The sequence below is a fragment of the Bombus vancouverensis genome, chromosome 5 (assembly GCF_051014615.1).
Source record: "Bombus vancouverensis nearcticus chromosome 5, iyBomVanc1_principal, whole genome shotgun sequence".
NCBI classification, from domain to species: Eukaryota; Metazoa; Arthropoda; class Insecta; order Hymenoptera; family Apidae; genus Bombus; species Bombus vancouverensis.
Genome location: NC_134915.1, coordinates 14,455,343 through 14,468,042, shown reverse-complemented (window position 1 = coordinate 14,468,042; position 12,700 = coordinate 14,455,343). Strand labels below are relative to the sequence as shown.

The window sequence follows — 12,700 nt, the reverse complement described above, 5'->3', positions numbered from 1 at the left end:
GAATTTAGCGACGTTCAATTCTTTTCGCGAACATCGGATAGTGTTGCGATTGATTCTCGTGATAGCGAAAGGCTCATTCTTCGTATTAAATGTACGAGAGTGTATTTTGATATTTTTCTTCAAACAAGATATATCCTACTCCTCGTATATGCCGTGTATAATCGCCGAAGAACTATCTGATCATTTTTAAAACAAACTTAAAAAGTCTTTCTTTTTCTCTTTTCGCAACTCGAAATCTTATCTCCTTTCACCGCCAATCTCAAGCATCGAGTCCTACCATAGGTACATTCGCCACATTCGAAATTCATACTATCTGAAAATATATGTACATACGTACGTATGTACGTTCACGTGAAAATCGCATTCTCACAAATATGTGTATGGTCAGGTGAAAGAGAATAACTAACAGAGAATGTTGTATAACGAATATGCATCATCGAAGTCGAACGTATCATACTCTATACATAATCACGATTATCAAGCTCATGCAGACGTAATGAAATCACTGTTACGTCAAATTACCTACTGTTACGTGTGTGCACAAGTCTCGAAACGATTCTTTGATAAACGAGATTTTTCAAATCTCGAATCCAGCAAAATTGATAATTTCTTTCGCAAATGTGGATGATTGAAAATTACTGAATTTTGACCAAAGCCAGAGAATTCTCGAGAATCTAAAATTCTGCAGAGTTCTTCCCAAAGATTGGTAGTGTACGTAACAGTATGTATAACAGAATCTGATCGAAAGGTTATCAGCTTGCAGCTATCACGAGACTCTCGACATCGTTCGAATTTTCATGTGGAACCTGTTCTCACGAGGGTCGACACGTGCTTCTTCTTCGCAGATCATTTACACGACTCGCCGTAACAAATCAATTCACCAACGTAGTGGCCAATCGCGACGCGCGAATCCAGCCGTGTCGTTTCATTTCTCACGTCAGTTCCGCCAATCGTGCCTTGGACGATAATTTTGCCTGTGGAAGCGGCCGATAAACCCTCTCTCCTTTCTCTCTCTCTCTCTCTTTCTCTTTCTCTTTTAGCCCAGGATATACAATAATATGCATCCAATGTACAGACAGTATCTACATACAACGAGTCTCAACTATATCAAACAGACGCAGATGAACACAAACGGAAGGTTTGATGGATGGTGTTGTTGTAGTGGCTAAAGTTCACTTGCAAATTGCGATATTGTAATTGCGACGTTGTCCAATTCGAAAAATTGTAATTTATATTTTAGATATGTCGTAATAAAAGAAACTTTGTATTTCCGATAGATAATGAGAATGTTGTATTTCTAACAATGAGATTGTACGCGTATGCAACTGTACCGTTATCAAATCTAAAACGATACCATAGCGTTTCTTCGGTATCTTCGACCGATAGTTCTAGTGTTAAGGTTTTTTGCATAATTTCGTTGATCGTCCTCGGTTTCTCCAGTTTGCAAGTTTTAACGCATGTTCGCGGTCTTTGCGTAATGTTGTGGGTTTTCCGGACTGATTCGTTTACGATATCAGAAACAGCGACCCGATTACCAGGATGTGTACACATGTTAACACATTATCGGCTCGATTTGATCTCTTTTCCACAACTTTAGACGCTCCGTGTTCGGGATAGATAGCGTCTAATTGTTTATAACGAGACGTACTTCTACATTTAACGACGTATTCCAGTTTACTTTGTTTCACTTGCAATTTCACCTTCGAGACTCTGTAACTCTGTTCTGTCTGTTATATCGTGTTACATTGTATCGTATATTGTATCATAGGGGCAATGCCTGTTAATAAATATTAACAATAATAACAATAAACGTTAGAAGTGCGAGTCTACCAAATCGCGCATATCGTCGCAATACCAAAATCCGAACAGCTTTGTATCATTTGGAGCGCAAACGTACATCGGACCTAATGCAAACGACGAGATGGTCGGTTCGCTGTTCACGCGACAAGCCTTTGGGTTCGATGCATCGCGCTAAGTGCAAAGGGAAGCAATGACCTGATTTGAAATTTATTACATTTGGGCGGCGTCCAAGTGCGGTGGTGCATCGACGCGGGTCCGGCTGCCAAAAGCAAACGGGACGGGCCACCAAGCGGTGCATCGAACGAGGAAATGAAAAAAAAAAAAAAAGAAAGGGATCAGCAGAAAAGGGAGGTCGAAAGGAAAAAGTGCACAAAATGATTTCCTTGGGTGCGTCTGCCGTCTCGCGAATTCTTTGGCGCATCTCTCAAGCTCCGGTGGCGCTAGTTTGCCGCATGTGAAACGTCGTTTCTTTGAATACAATTTTAACCACGTCGCAGTTGTTTTCGAAAAATCGAAGAAGTTTCCCACGTGCCTCGCTACGGTTTCTTAATGATCGACCGAATAGTTTTACTATTTTAGGTTTACAAGAAAATAAGAATTGAATTTCTCAGCAGGTGAACCTACCAACTCCAGCTTTTTTGCTTTCCCTAAGTTAAGTGAGTTAATCGTAGGTTAATGTTTCATTTTGAATAATGACTTGTCGAAGAAACCGATGTTAACAATTTAGAAGATTTCCAACAACTTTCCCTTCTAAAGGAACACCAGTCACGTTTCCACGAACTTTTATGATTCTTCGAACTGGATACGCGATAGCTAATTAGTTGATTCAACAGCGATTCAAGTTGCAGGTGATCATCCGAAATTTAAATAATTAGAAACACACTTTCTAGTCCTCTTAGTAAGCACGGCCCTTACGTCAGGTTCGCGACTCTATCGCTCAAATCACCGGCCAATTCGTCATTCGTCATAAGACATTGGCTACACGGTGTTCCTGTAGTTACGAACCAACGTTTCTCAAGGACAATATTCAATGATAATATTCAAAGTATAGGAAAAATCTATTTTCTTATGACGATAAACACAGAGCATTGTTCGATAAAAGATAGCAGTGGGCTGACTTACGCCACTGTAATTCTCAAGCTACATTGTCACTGTCGTTATATCGCCATTAGTCGTTCCAAATTTCGTCATACATTTGACTCTGCACAAAACGCCATAAACTTGCTACACACACATATATTCAGGGTGGTTGGTAACTGGTGGTACAAGCGGAGAGGAGGTGATTCTACGCGAAAAAAGAAGTCGAAAATATAGAATAACAATTTTTCGTTCGAGGCTTTGTTTTCGAGAAAATCGACTTTGAATTTTGGCTCGGTACGCGTCCGCTTTATCGCGTCTCGTTATAACGGATCTCACTGTAGATCGTTGTCTCGATGGAAAAATTAAAAAAAAATTAAACGACTTCTTTTTTCGCGTAGGATCACCCCCTCTCCGCTTGTACCACCAGTTACCAACCACCCTGTATATAAATTCAATTCGTCAAAATGATCAGCAACCAAAAACGCAACAGAAAAACGCAGTAACCGAAAAGCTATGTGGTAGAAAAGAAAGAAATGTAGAAACAGTAGTAAAGAGGAAAGAAACCTTGTCAAATGAGTGGATAAAAAGAAGGAGGAGGAGGAAAAGGCCGGCTGAGCACCGGGAGCAAGAATTCGAGGAATTGTAAATAAGGCAGAATCCTCTTATTCGTAACCTCGATGAACGCGAACATTCGTGTCTCGTAATCCCGTAGTGGCTTATCCACGTGCGTGACTTTTGCTAAGTGGCCTTGAAGCTACCAATCGGCGCGGATTATCGATTGATCGATTCTCGAAGTTAAAACTCGCCGAGCGATTTCGCGAACGAACTGGCCAGAGTTACATAGGTAGCGCAAGCAGCGAAATTGGCTCCTTCCAATTGGAATGCGTTTTGTCAGCTGGGAAAAATCATGGGTAGAGAATCGTAGAGGATTTGACGTTGTTGGCAGCCGCGACCTCTAATTGCTTTCGATTCTGTCGGACGAACAACAGAACGATGTTAAAAACGACGAGGAACAATCGCACAGTGAACGTTGACCGAGAGAATTATAGGAATTACAGGCTTTTTCGTCGGTTGTTACTTCTGCTTACACGCGCTTACAACAAAGTTTACAGATGTAATCCTAGATAAAAAATATCTCGCGCTACGAAGGATCAGCGCGACACGTAATAGACGACGAAGGTTTATGCGATGGATCTTTGTCTTCTTTTATCAAATCTGTGTTGTTTACGTGTGCCTGGTTAATATTGGATGTTTCTAACGTTTATTTGATTGTTAATCGAATTTTCTATTATGTTTCGGTAAGGTAGATATGTTCTGATATATCTTGGAATTAATACCAACTTTTGACGTGTATCTAAATATATATAATAAAATATATACAGGGTGGTTGGTAACTGGTGGTACAAGCGGAAAGGGGGTGGATTCTACGTGAAAAAAGAAGTCGAAAATATAGAATAAAAATTTTTTTTTTCTTTTTCAAATTTCTCCATGGAGACAACGATCTACAATGAGATCCGTTATAACGAGACGCGATAAAGTGGACGCGTACCGAGCCAAAATTCAAAGTCGATTTTCTCGAAAACAAAGCCTCGAACGAACAATTTTTATTCTATATTTTCGACTTCTTTTTTCGCCTAGAATCACCCCCTTTCCGCTTGTACCACCAGTTACCAACCACCCTGTATAATAAATAGATATAATAATGGAAACAGAGAAACAAATAATTAGCTTTCTATCTCTATATATGGAAAATAAGATTACAATTTTATTAAAGAAATTCTGTATTCTTTTAGCAATTTAGTGACATGAATATTCCATGTAAAAGTTGTATATTAGGTCGTCCGGAAAGTTTCTTTCGTTTTATAAGGAAATAATGGATGCATTTTCCGTTTTATATTATTTCATCGAATTACGTATGATCATTTTGTTCTATCAAAATAAGGATCGCAACGTTCGACAGATTAGGTTTCATGTTTGTATAAAGATGCGTTGTTGTAAAAGACGTGTCTGTAAGAAAAAGACACTTTTCGGACAACCTAACACATACGTAGAACGAATCGAAGTTGATGGACATTTTACGATGCATAGCGTACGACGAGAACTTGGTAAATACAATTTTTCATTCGATGCAAATATTATCGTTAATTGGTAGTAATCATCGGCAATTTTAATAAAGTCACAGAGAAATCTAGCGCTGGTCATCAAGTGACTGCAGTGGCAGTCGGGCGTCGATTAGGGTAAAACCGCTGATGGATGATACAGAATAGAATGTCAATCGCTGTTCGCGCTTAGGGATAAAAATTAGAAGGAAAAAGAGATTCCCCGAGTATTCCAATCGACAGCCGTGAATCGTCGATTCGTAAATCAGAGACCAATTTAGAAGGTGATCGTAAAAGAGCCAGAACGTTTTGAAAAGTCCAAGACCGAAACCTATACGAAAAGTGAGAAATTACTATATCGATCAACGAAAATTACAATACAGAAAATCGTCCAACATTGACTAATTTCCAAAGCGTACGAAGCATTTCTCAAGAGAGAGGAAAAATTCAGATAAATTCAATACCACGAAAAGGTGACTCTATTCGAAACTCGTATCGAAAGTTTCAGCAACGTCTGGTGCCTCTTTATCTTCATTTCCTACGAGGGCAATATCCTGCTTCTTTCTAGAACACAACTAATAGCACAAGACAAGAAATGGTGTGAACGATAATGACGAGAAGGATATTCACTGTGGGATTGTGGCACGAAATCCAGGTCATCGACGAGACGCGATTTACCTGGCCGTTCACCGGGTCGCCAGTTTAGAAGCCAGACACTGTCGCTCGATCGTCTTACGTCATGGACGTAAACAGCGAGACTCGAGACTTGGCGCTTTGAGACGCTGATGACGTCATAGGGACGTTCCCCAGGTTGACGCAAATGTCTCTCGGTTGGCGAGGCCTCCTGCGGCCGTCTTTATTGCTTTTTCCGGAAATATACTCCGTCTAGACACTCTAGACGCGCACGTCTCTGTGAATCATCTAGTCCAGACGCTGAGGTGTGCTCTCTCTACGACGCACGCGACGATGGCACTCTCTGACGCCATTGTAATTCATCGCGTTCCGTTCTCGTAGTCACGGATGAAATTGCCGTTGCTATTGCCGTTCGCGGCCATGAGAAACTTGCACGAAATATTTACAAGTTCGTTGGTTCGGTCTGTGTGTGCGATCGAGAAAGGCGAGGAGTCGGTTTCAGCGCGAGGAAAGTGAATTGTGTAACGCGGAAGAAAAGTATCTTCGTGTAACATCCCTAGAACGAATCTCTACGACAAATTACGTGTTTCGCGGTTTGAACTTTCGATTGGCATTATTGGATCATAGATATAAGTGTTTATAGAGTGTTGGTGAAATCGCTTGATTTTGATTTTTATTCACAAGATCAGTATCATATAAAATATAAATAAATCTGTGATTTAGGGATATCATGCGAGTCTGCTATCGATTAGAGTTAAGTCTCCAATTATGAAAGACAGATTATGGATAGAGATTTTCAATTACAGAAACTAGATGCGATATATAACAGAATACTAACGAACTGTTAAAAATTCCATTTCATAAAAGTGGTATAGAAGATCGATTGATCGAATAACAAGCTTCTACACGCTTACGCGTACAAACCTTATTTTGAAGCTCTCGAAGAACATCGATACCAATTCTCAAAAAATAGAAAAAAGGGAAATCAATTACACCAGTAAACTAAACGTACACAATCACCTAACAACAACAAACCCATTGATCTCGCATTCCTCGAAACAGCAAAATTCTCTAGGTTAATGATCTGGCTCCATTCCACTCCCACGCGAAATAATCTCCTCCTTTTTATCCGCTCTCCAAAATCGAACATACTTTTAGCATCGCGCATATAACGTTGAACCCTTTCAACAGACACGTACTATATCCTCAACGAAAGATCCGTAGGTAGTATCTTTGAAATCTTCGCTGAGCCAAGGGTGGAAATCGCAGACACAAAATTCCCGGAACTATTTGCTCGGTAAGCGCAGTAGCATCCGGCTCGTGACCGCAGTAAAAGTACTCTTACCTCTCTACACAACGATGGTAGGTAGGTTCACCGGTGGAAGTTAAAGCGATCGTTGGCCCGCGGAAAGACGACTGGAACCGCGGCAAAAGCGGTTTTGCTGCACCGAGCCTGTAACCGAGTTCCTGGGTGCGTGTTCTCAGTAGCTCTCTCTCTCTCTCTCTCTCTCTCTTCCATTCGCTCTCGTTCTCTCTTTCTCTCTCTCTCTCTCTATCTATCTATCTATCTCTCTCTTTCCCTCTTTCTCTCTCTGTCTCTCGGTAGCCCCCGTGGAATCGATTCGAAATTCCAGGCAGAGCGCGAGGTATCAGCATTTTCCAGGTCGCAGCCACTCCCTTCTAGTCGATCGTCAAAGCCTAGCCGCTTTTTAGCTGCGGCTAGGATCTTACGGATGATCCTGATTTAAAAGCTTCGAGAGAATCTTCGCTTCGATTCGCTCGTAAATTTCCTCGCCGATGTATCAACGCGATTTCTTCACCCCCGGGGAGCATTTGGGGTGAGTGTATCGTTTTGAGGGAAAGCTTGTTACAGAACGGGTTGATGCGAATACACGTGGATGGAGAGGACCGAACACGTTCCTTGTGGACCAGTGTCTCTCAACATGGTTCCAGTCGTCATTTTATTTTAGAATTATTTGTTTGAACATTATCGTATCCGAAGTATCGAAGTAACTGGAAATTGTCGTTGTTCTGAAATGTTTATTTCTAACGTGTTTTCTGTGAAATGTATTTTATGTTGTTTCGAAGACATATTGTACGATTTTTCATAGGAAATATCTTTTTGCATAGTGCTTCTCTTTGCAACTGCATTGGAAGACGAAAAGTTTTGAAAAAACCAGTAAGTTGAACCAGATGATGCATATCATCTGGATCATCTTGCATTATTGAGTATTATTAATATAGATATTTTAGAATACTGGTAAGACTGGTAATATTTCATTATTTTAATATTTAGAATATATATTCGTAAGAATATAATAATATTTTACGATCTTAATGTATTTAACGTCGCTTAATATACTTCTCTTCGTGCCTGCATCGCCCGAAATTTTGCAATATTTAGTTTTACCATTTGTGGATTCCACCTATTTTATGAATAAAATGCTCCAAAAACTGAAAAAGATGAAAAGCATAAATAAAGAAAGCAGCGATTTTAATATACTTGATATAACCGCAGTAACTTTCCAAAAAGTAATTTCCGATCATTTTGGAACATTACAGATTGAGAATCTGGCTTTTAAACCAATCTCGGTTAATTTTGTTTCGTTGATCTTTGTCATATCGATTTTGAGGTTGTAGGAATCACTTCGACGACCGATGGCAGAATCGGTACGATCAGCACATTGATAAGATCGATAAGGATAAGACACTCACGTGTTTCGTTGTCGTGTCGCCAGACAAATTAGACTATGACCAAAAGATTCGTGTTTAGAACGAATCTGAGTTTTGAAGTTCGTGGTATTTACGAGAGTATTCGATTGCTCGATAAGAATAAAAGGAGGGGCGCGATAAATGCGGACTCATAAATTCGCCGTTTTTAAGACGAGATCGTTTTAGGTTCGTGCATGAATTATGTTAGTCAGGATGCTTCTTGAAGTGGCGAGCAAACGAAAATCAATACCGGAGAATCATCGTTTATTGGTTTATTTTCCTTTAGAACGAATTTTCAATAAGTTTAAGCGTTCACGTAAGCGGATGAGATTCTAAAATTTAGAAAACGAGGCCACTTTTTTACATGTTTGCATTTACCACCAACATTGTCTTAATTGTTTAATTTTTTAAAAACGTTTCAACTCGATCCTTTTTTATAGTCGATTGTCTGGAAACTGAAACCTCGTAAAAAATTCTCATTCAACGCCTTCTACGAGAAATCATCTTTATTCAACTCGTACTAAAAGATCAAACCTACTACATTTTGTTACCAACATTTCACTTTATTTATAGTTTACGTACCTTCGTGCGTTTGCACTTTTAAATTTCCCACAAACGCGTAAAGACTCGTAATCTGGATGCCAGTGATCATGCGCTACGGACAACAAACGTTTCATCGGAGACGGAGAGGAGACGCGTCGATCAAACGTTAAACGATCGCTGCTATTTTCGCTGGAAGAATTTTTCTAATCGCTGGAAGAAAAACAGGAAAGCCGGGTCGTGGCGTAGTCTATATCGACGACGGAAGTGGCAGCTGAACGACGGCAAGGGAACGTTCGAGGGAAAATTCGTTCGTCCTGGTGGCCGCATACTGCTGTCACTGGCAGCAGGTGAGATCGCTGAATACCAGGATCGAATATCATCGTGGATCTAGCAAGCGAAGAAGTTTCAGATACTGAAAACACACGCCGAAGGAAGCTTTCGTCCTTTCACCATCGCGACGTTTCCGCTTTAAGTGCGACCCAGACAACGGTCGAGTCTAAAAAAAGATCTCTGGAATCCTGCACCCTTCTGCCGTCTCACCCTCTGCTCAACGACTGAGTATCTGCTCGTGGGAGACTCGAATGCGAACATAAGTAACGAAGTAGTGGAGAAAAGAAGAAGAAGAAGAAGAAGAAAGAAGGTGGTTAGTGGACGAACAGGAGGAAGATAGCGCCTCGGGGGCAGTTTTATTTAAATCGGACTTGGGGAGAAAATGTGAAGTCCCCGGAGGGTTGAGAGACGCAACCGAATATTGTGTTAAGTTGGCTCGTATATTTTTTCGAATTATTCCAAGGGACTGGGTGTGTAAAACAGATGTGCGATATACGTACCGTGTGGGAGTGATAGAATTTTATCGAACGAACGAAGAGTGTTTGGGAATGCGGTCAAACGTTGTATATTTCGTATAAAATTTTACATTGTATCGTGGAAGAGTGTTTGGATTATCTTAGACGATCGAGTGAACGCTGGTTTAGTGTTTTTCTCGATAGGAGAATGACTGTTCGACGAAACTCGACTTGTTCGTGTTCGTATCGTGCAATATCGCAGATAATACGATGTTCCGTAAAATTATATTTTATATTAAACAAAAAAGATTCGTCGATGCGTCGACGATACGACATTCTACGTACTTGAAATTTTAAGCAAATGAACAGAAGAGTTCGATTCCTTTTGAAGCATCGAAATTCAGATTGGCATACCACTGCGGTGGATTTAAATGACGACACGAGTGAATACTCGCGGTGGTCAAATATGGTCGTTCTATGACTCAAGTGCCGCTACACCACCTTAACCAGATACTTTAAAGCGTAGTACAGTGTTAGAATTCTACACCGAATATTCAACATTCTACAGACTTGAAATCTCCAGAAACTGAAAAGAAATAATCGGTTTTTGTGGAGCGTTAAAATTTAGATCGCCATACCATCTTACAATTAGATTCTTTCGTATCGAGCGATCTGGAAATGGCTAACGAAGTTGGATAGCAACGCGGAAAGACAATTTCAAGGCGCGAAATAAAGTCTGCGCCGATTCAATTACGCCGTGGCTCTTTCGACCGGTCAGCCGGCGAAATGTCTGACAACGGGGTGTGTACACCGATTGCATCCCCCGTCGCGTGCTATTGTCGAAGGTTTCTAGCCGTGTGCTAGCCGATTGTGTACGCGTCGTGCAATCGAATCCCGGGAACCACCACTGGGATTTGCTCTATCGTACGCGTCGTCGTCGAGCACGAGTATCGCGCCGGGGGTGGTTCCGACGACCGCTCGGGGGATGCCTCGACACGTGCACCTGAAATTGACGCGTCGATATTCCACGTCTTCTAACCTGGAACACCGAGTATCTTCTCTTTCCGGAATTCGCTTTCTTTTTAGGGGGAGGGAGTTGGATATTGTTCGGTCGTAATATGTAATTTTAATATATGTGGCTTTCGTTTGAAAGAAATTTGTTATAAATTCCGAGATGCGAGTACCAATGTAGTATTGGGTTGGCAACTAAGTGGTTGCGGACTTTGTCGATACCACCTAATGACAAAATCCGCAATCACTTAGTTGCCAAACCGATATATGGATTTCGTTTAGGGAACAGGTAATATGAATTTTAATTTGCCTCGTAATCTTTAGTGCGTTGTTTTCCTTCTTTCATGCGTATATTCTAAGCTCTGTACGATCATGTATTCTATGTATCTAGGGTATCGTACTTTGTATATTGCGAGGTATACAGCGCTTTAAAACGGAACGACTATCGTCGTCTATGATTGAACGAGGGTTAAAATAAATTTGACCTACCGATTTTGGGTTAAGATAATAAATAACAGACAAGAAGTCTTTCTAAGCTGTGCATCAAAAAGTATTATACAAAGAAAAATGTATGTTGTTGTATTGGGTTGGCAACTAAGTGATTGTGGATTTTGTCATTGATATATATTTTGATTATTTCGTTCTAAACGAAGATGTATACCCAAAACCCTAATCTTATAAGCAATCTGTTCTTCTCTTTACTTCCCTTTTCTTCCGTCTCTTGGATCTAATTCTCTTCGCAAATCAAGAGGTGTAAATCGTCGGAAAGGAAATCAATTTTTCACAATGATTTCGTTGGTTTATCGAGAGATAAATTTCTCGCTATAACGGAAACTTTTTCCATGGCATTGTGCCTGGTTACAGATTGCGGTGCTAGTATTAACCAGCATGCAGTATTTCGTAATGGTTCGTGAATGGGACATAGCAAACATCCCTCACCGTGTGTAATATGGGGTAGGACCACCTCGGATGTATCGACTGGCAGCAGCCAGATTTCCCTCTCGATTTTCTCGCTTACGCGTCGACCCTGACCCAACGACAGACACGTGTGTTACCCTCACCCTTTGGATACACATGATCTCTCTGTCTCCTTTTCGCTTCGTCATCTGGCTCGTATTGTGCGTATACACGTTCCACTTGCGTAGTTTCCAACGTTTGCGGCTCTTTAAGATTTGTCGTGCTTCTCTTCGAATTTTTAGCCTATTGATTTTACAGAATTTTTATCGATACAGATTGGTTTATCGAAATGATTTTATCGTACAAATAATCTTACGATCTTATATCAAATATTGTTATTGTATCTTAAAGAGTTTAGTAATAGTTTGAATTAGATACTTAGAGTAACGTACATTTTTATTTCCATGATATTCGTTCCATAACAACGAGGGTGAAACAAATCTCGAGTTCCATTCCTCTACCCTTTGTCATAGAAATAGAAATTTGTCCAAACATGCTGTCTAATAACTCAGAAAACGACGCGTATTTATTTTAGTTACTAACGATAATATATATACATTCTTCTTGATATATCGTTTGAAAACAAAGAGGATCGAACAAATATCAGATTTCTGTTGCTTTATTCCCTTTCACGAAAATACACAAAGTTAGAGAAACGTGTGTCTACCTAGCCATCCATAGCTACCGAACCAGGCCACGTATAACATCAACCGAAAACGTAACAATTCTCCAGCTTGGTCACACGTACAGGGCCAATTCAAACACACCTCGAGGATGTAAGTACCGAGAAAAGAAACCAGCCGCAACAATCGATTGGAGAGAACTCGTCTCTCCTAGGGAGGAGGGCAGTCGACTCGGATTAAGACGCGTCCATCGGCATTCTCCGCTTCTCTTCGAAAAGAAACCCGTAGCCGCGTGAATTCCTGGAAGATCCCCGAGAAATCCCCCATCTATCGTTCGGGAAAAGGGGGAAGAAATCGACGGGTGCTGACAAAGGGCGACGCTCGACGTCGTTGGGATCGTCTTATCGGCTGCTCGTTATCCAGACGTACGACGACGAAAAGTCCTGGGAAGGATGAA

At 40.7% G+C, this 12,700-nt stretch overlaps 1 protein-coding gene across 1 annotated transcript in view; it reads left to right on the top strand.

Annotated features, from left to right (window-relative positions):
• The window catches only part of LOC117158995 (uncharacterized), a 188,451-nt gene that overhangs the window by 80,918 nt on the left and 94,833 nt on the right, over window positions 1-12,700 (top strand). The window lies entirely within an intron of this gene.